We start from the raw sequence: 6,992 nt of genomic DNA, 5'->3' as shown, positions 1-6,992 counted from the left end.
CAATTTTTTGTTATCAATACTAGCCCAATTTAAGGCCCTACAACCGTCACAAGTTAAACTTTAGATCCACTTTGTGTCTCTTTCTTGGATATAGTTCTTCTCACAAAGGCTAAAATGTCTTGACCTTAATACAAACATCTCTACATCTCAGGGGATGTCATTTTCAATGAACAATTTTTTCCCTACAAAAAGATCATTACTCCCATTTCTCAGCCCAACACTCCCACTATACCCCTCCCGTTTCTTACTCCCTCTATTTTAAGCCCACCACCCATCTTCAAACCCCCCTAAACCTGTCTTCCTCCAATTCACATTCTCTCACTAATCCGACCCATTCCATTGCACTTAGCCCAAGCCCATTCACTTCATCTGATTCAATAGAATCTCTCGCATCTGGCCCAACAAATTCCACTTCTAATGAATCAGACTCAACTCAATACACTTCCTCTGCTGGCCCATCCTGTCTCACGTAGGCCATCCCTCCCACTTCATCTTCCCTGATATCTTCCTCCTCTCCCTCTGAAGCCTCCTTTCCACTTTGCCTAATTCCCCCTTGATCCTTGATCATCACCAGATCCTAGACCAATTCCTCTCGCCCTCGTGTTCTCATGCAATGGAACCATTCCTTACCCCCTCGAAGCTGCTTTCTCTCCACCCAATCTGTACCAGACGAACCCTCTACTTTTGCCCTAGCTTCCAAATTCTCAGAATGGCGAGACGCCATGTCCAAAGAATACAACGCTCCTGTCAAAACCCATACCTAGACCCTTGTTCCCCCTACAAATGCGTTTAATCGTGTTGGTTGCAGGTGTGTCTTCAAGACTAAGTTGTACGCGGATGGTTGAATTGAACGACGAAAATCCAGGCTTATTGCCAAAGGCTTCCACCAATAGCCCGGTGTCGACTACACAAAAACCTTCAGCCCCATCGTGAAACCCACCACTATTTGATTAGTACTCTCCATTGTTATTGCCCAAAATTGGCTCTTAAGGTAGATAGATATTCAAAATGCATTCCCCCATAGGAGGCTCAATGAGATTGTTTTTATGCAACAGCTCCTGGCTTTGTTGACCCTAAATGCCCTAATTACGTTTGTCAACTTCACAAAGCCATTTATGGTTTGAAACAGACACCTCATGCCTAGTTCTCTCAACTGAGCACTTGGCTTCTTAGCTATGGTTTCACTGCTTCACAAGGATATCCCTCCTTATTCATTTTACAAAAATCCAATTTCTGCAGTTTTACATTAGTCTTCGTTGATGACATGGTTGTTACATCTTCTTCATTTGATGCTACTAATACATTTCTTAGCAATCTTAGTCAAGTTTTTCCTGTTAAGGACTTAGGTTGTCTTTCCTATTTTCTTGGTCATGAACTTGATTATCTTCCAGATGGTATGTTGCTTTTACAGAGAAAATACATCTCTGATATTCTTAGAAAAACTAACATGCTAGAGGCCAACCCCATATCTTCTCTTATGTCTACTAAACTTTCCAAGTTTGACTCACCATCCTTTGACAATCCCACCTTGTTTAGAAGTATTGTTGGCAGTCTACAGTACCTATCATTAACTAGACCCGATATTTACTTCGTTGTGAATATGGTATGTCAGTTTATGCATAATCCTAAAGTCACTCATTGGATTGCTATTAAAAGAATTTTGAGGTACTTAAAATTTTCAATCAATCATGGTTTGTTCTTTGCCAAGAAATCTGGTTTTGTTCTTCATGCCTAATCCAATGCCGATTGGGCTGGCTATCTCGATGATAGGCAATCTACAGGAGGTTTTTGCATATACTTGGGTAACCATCTTATCTCTTGGAGCTATCGGAAACAACATATTGTGGCAAGATCCAGCACTGAGGCTGAGTATAAATCCATAGCTAAAACCATTGCGAACTTATTTGGCTCCAAAATTTAATCAAAGAACTCGGCTTCTCTCTATTTAACCCACCAGTTTTATGGTGTGATATCATGGGCGCAACATATCTCACCTCCAATCCAATCTATCACTACCGCACTAAACACATGGATATAGGCTTTCATGTTGTTCGTGACAGAGTTGCTGCCAAGACTCTCCAAGTCTCTTTCTACAGTACCAACTGGCTAATGTTTTCACTAAACCTTTAGTTGCTGATAGATTTTCTATCTTAAGGTCAACCCTTAATGAGGTTGACACCCCATTGGGCTTGAGGGGGATTATCAACCCTAGTCTCAAAAATGAACCACAACAGAAAAGCAAAGGATCGAATATCACATTAGGCACCTTAGATGATTCAGCAGCGACGTAGTCCTCAGGAATATTCTAGTGACTACACATTCTGTTATCTGTCAAACTGCACAGCAAATGTAATTAACTTTTATTCTCTCCTTTAATTCTGTATTACTCCTATTGGACCACATGTAATTTTGTATATTTATATAAAGACATGCATGTCAATGAAATACACACTGTGGAAAATCTTCACAGAATTGCAATGTCTGTTTTCTCTCTTTTCTTTGTTTTAACACGAGGAGCTGAGCCTCGATCATGAGCTTCGGCACCTGACCCCCAGACTGCTTCATGCTCTCTTCACTGATCCCTCTTCTCTCTCTCTCTCTCTCTTTTCCCCTCCACCTTTAAGTCATGTTTGGTTGTTAAACTCATCTAAGTCTAGCAACCATACACCCAACTCTTAAATTACTAAACTTATCTCAACTCAAAACCTCTTTACACATAGGATCCACAACCTTTTTCAATTCAACATTTTTTTATATGTGGAACCCACAACCTTTTTCAACTTCCTATAAATACATCTAAACTCATCTTAACATCTAAACACATTTAAACTCATCTTAGGTGGACTCCACAAAACTCACTCTACCATCCCAACTCACAACTATTCATAATGGTTGCTCTCTCTCTCTCTCACACAATTCTTCTGTGACTCTTTGACCAATGGTTTTCTTGTTTCGGTTGTTTTATTTTCATTTGGAAAATATTAGGCGGTTTGAATGTTTAGTTACACTGGGATGAGTTGAATTATTTTTAAATAGTAGTGAGTTGAGATAGTGGACTGAATTTGTGGCGTTCATTTAAGATGAATTTAGATGTATTTGAATATTAAGATGAATTTATATGTGTTTATGGGAAGTTTAAAATTGTATGGATCCCACCAATGTTTAAGAAGTTGTTGTAATGATTGAATAATTAATTTATTAAATATTTTAGTAATAAATAACAAAAATCAAATATAAATTCCCTCCATACATGTAAAAAATAAGTTCTCATTACTTTTTGTATGTAAAATTTTTTCTCGAAATTTATAAAAAAAAAAATTAAAATAATTATCAATAAAAAGACAACAGTATCATATCCACATTTTATTTCATTATTTGTATACATATTATGTAATAAATACTACAAAAATAATTGTGCGGGAAAGAAAACAAAATCACCCACCTGACGCAGTATAGTTATTGAACTCATCGCTTTTAGTAATAAATAAAAACTATCATGACATAAAATCCTCCGATGAAAAAAAGAAAACATTCCCACATTTTTAGTTCCACAGTTAATCTTGAATGCTAGTTTGTCTTTGTTTCCACTGTTCTTCAGCCGTAACGGAATTCCTTTGTTGGAAGCAATCTCTATCGTTCGATGCAATGTTGATCACTATGTGGCTGCCAATCGTCAAAAAATGATGAAGATGGTATGGTACGTGAGAGAGGTCCGGTGTTTTATGAGTCGAGCTTCAGTTGAGAAGATTTTTTTGGGAATTTATGTGGGTCTGCTAGGGATAATGAGATTGAGGGAGAAGATGTCTTTTCACAGGAAAGAGAAAGAGAGGTAGAACACGCAATGATCAAAATTCTTAAAAAGATTTGTGGTACATTTTGTCAGTTGTGGGTCCCGTGTGTAAGGTCGGTCTTACTTGAGTGATGTTCAGTCATCCCTTGGTTGTGTGTTTGGATGTTCAAGTAGACTTAAAATTGAACTGAACTCATATGCTTCCAACATCCAAACACTAAGGCGTTTTGGAGGGTAAGATAAGATGAGATAATTTGTAAATAGTAGTAAAAGAGTTTGTTAATGATAGTAAAATATTTTGAGTTAATACGTTTGATGGGGTTTTGGAAATGAGAGAAAAAAAAGTTAAATAAAAATATTATATAAAGTTAAAATATTATTAAAATATAATTTTTGTTTTAAAATTTGAAAAAGTTGAATTATTTTTTGTGTTTGGTTTGAAAGTTTGGAAAAGTTGTAATGATTAGATGAAAAAATTAAAAATTTAAACTTAAAAAGTGTTTGTGTTCGTGGTGTTGGACATTGAGATGGGATGAGATAATATGGGATGAGTCATGAAGATTTTGTTATCCAAACCAGGCCTAAGTAGCCATCAAAGTTATCTCTAAGGTTATGGTTAGTGTTTTGTTTTTCCTTTTTTTATGCTCAAAGTATCCCTGGTGCATTTGTGTATATATTTTTTTATTATTATTTAAAAAAGGAAAAAATACACAAAAAACACAAATAAATTAGTGATAACTTTGAAAGAGCTGAGTAGCAACACCCTTGAGAACTGGAAAGCTACGAATTGGTTCAAATAATAAAGGCTTTCATCTGGGTGGTATGCTCTATCCATATATGGTTTGAATCGTCCTTAATATAAGTAGTTTCTAGTATTCTTTAGAACGGAAAAAAATTTTCTTGAATGATTCGAAGTGCACTTGCGGGTAAGACTGGGCTCCAACTCTGACGAAGTTAGATTGGTGAACTCTGACTCTTACTTGGGTCAAAGGTCAGTTTGAGTTCCAACTCCGACTCTAACCAGGAGCATATTCCAACACAGATCGGAGTTGCCAGCGCCTGAATCGAAATCTGAGCTCCTAATCAAAGTTGAGCTGTTCACCATGTTAGGCCAGCCAAAAAGACTTAATAAAATAAAAAACTTAATAAAATGAAATATTATTTTATTACTACATGCATGTTACATACCGAAGACCTAAATGCAAAATGAAAATTAAAAGACATCATCATCAATAAAGTTATAAATTATATTTTTATAATCCATCTATAAAAAAAAAACAAATAATCAAATATAGATAATATAATCATAAACATTATGGTTGTGTTTGGGTAGTGGAGTAATATGATGACTCTACTACTATTCAATATTTTATCAATACATTTCACCTACTTTTCGCTACTTTTTACTATTATTCATTACTATTTAATATTTTATTATTACTTTTTTATTACTTTTTCACTACTATTCACAGATCATCTAAAATCACCTCACTACCTAAACGTAACCTAAAACACAATCATGCAACACAATATCTTATTGCATACCCTTGCAAACACCACACAAGAACACACTAATGAGTATTTGTAGTTGTATGTATATTACAAACTACAAAGTTACAAATTCTATCAAATCAATTTCAAAATCTCCTGCTTAGTGCTTTCTACCATCTCCAACTCCAAGTACCAAGAGTCAAGACACCACTCTCCATTGCTAATATACTCCAATAACAATGCAACTCTAGGACTACCTCCGGCTTCCATAATCCTATCAATTTAACCACCTCATACAAACATAATACATAATCTAATGTTCCACACCACAACCAAAGTTACAAAACACAACCAAGAAAAGTTATAGAGTATTGTAATTAGATTAAACAATGAAAATACAGCAACTTTCCAACTTTTAAGTATCATGCATCCCAAATGCTTAGTTCCCAACTTTCCAAAAATTCTGCATTTTTTTGAAAATTAAATAAAGTTAGACATTACACCACTTAACTAAATGATAATAGTACAGTTCACATGAAAGTTAATCATACCATTCATCTATTGGGACTTCCTCCCATAATCACACTATCTCAGTGTAACGCCCGTCCTTGTGATGGAACTTTTTATAAAATGATCTTAGAAAAGGACGAAGAGAAATACCGTTCGATTTAAAACTTTTTACTTGCATACCCAGGATACAAGACTCTACATTATAAAATAAAATGTACTTTTAGAATAAGAGGTTTACAACGGAAAACATTAATCTTACAATAAAAATGTCTCTCGTACAATTAAAACTCATGCCTAAACTTCCGTGCACTTCTCCATGGGCCGTGTCCGTCTTGATCATTCAGTTCCTGTGGGGGGGGGGGACGGACATGAATAAAAACTAAAATGAGTCGATGGCTCGTAAGCATTACTTCATACAGTTAAAATATAACAACATAAGTTTTCATTTATGCATTCATCATTCATACATACTATACATACATGCATATGTGCGTTCTTTTGAAAACATCACTGAACGGAGTTTTCTTTACTTAAAAATAGGCTTTCTTTTCTTAGAACATTTCTCTCGTCAGTGCCTTCATTTCTGCAAGAGTTCGTGCATTCATACATTCTTATTATCACTTTCATAGGCCAATACACACTGTTACGACCCGTGTGTTGGGGTTAGCGGTCTTCCTTTAGACCCGGACTCCGCCCGTGGCCACGGGTTGGGAATCCCTTTCATGGGGGCAGCACTGGGTGCAATTCCAGTACTACTTACCTGGCATTGCAATCTGCCCATTCATTGGTACCCTTTGCATTCATTCATGTGGTCGTTACGTATGTTCATACATTCATTCAGTCCTTTCATTCAGTCCATTCTTTCAATTTAATCCTTTCAGTCCTTTTCATTTAACAATTCATTCATGAAAGAAAATATCTTTAAAAAACATGGGCTTAAACGTCGTCTTTTATGGAATCCATAAGCATCACCTCATGGCATTCATAAAAGCACCGGTTTGTAGTATCCATAAAAGCATCAGTTTAAAGCATCAGTTTAAGCTCGAGGCATCAGCCTCATCATTGATTCTCTTTAGAAAATACATACAATAGATACAACGTATAGTCATCCATTCACATGCGTACAATTAATACTTTGGATGCGTAAACAGGGCTATCAAGGAGGGGCCGTACATACGTATACCTTTGAACACTTAGCATT

Source organism: Juglans microcarpa x Juglans regia, chromosome 4S (assembly GCF_004785595.1).
Source record: "Juglans microcarpa x Juglans regia isolate MS1-56 chromosome 4S, Jm3101_v1.0, whole genome shotgun sequence".
In the NCBI taxonomy this organism is placed as follows: Eukaryota; Viridiplantae; Streptophyta; class Magnoliopsida; order Fagales; family Juglandaceae; genus Juglans; species Juglans microcarpa x Juglans regia.
This window is presented reverse-complemented; position numbering follows the sequence as displayed.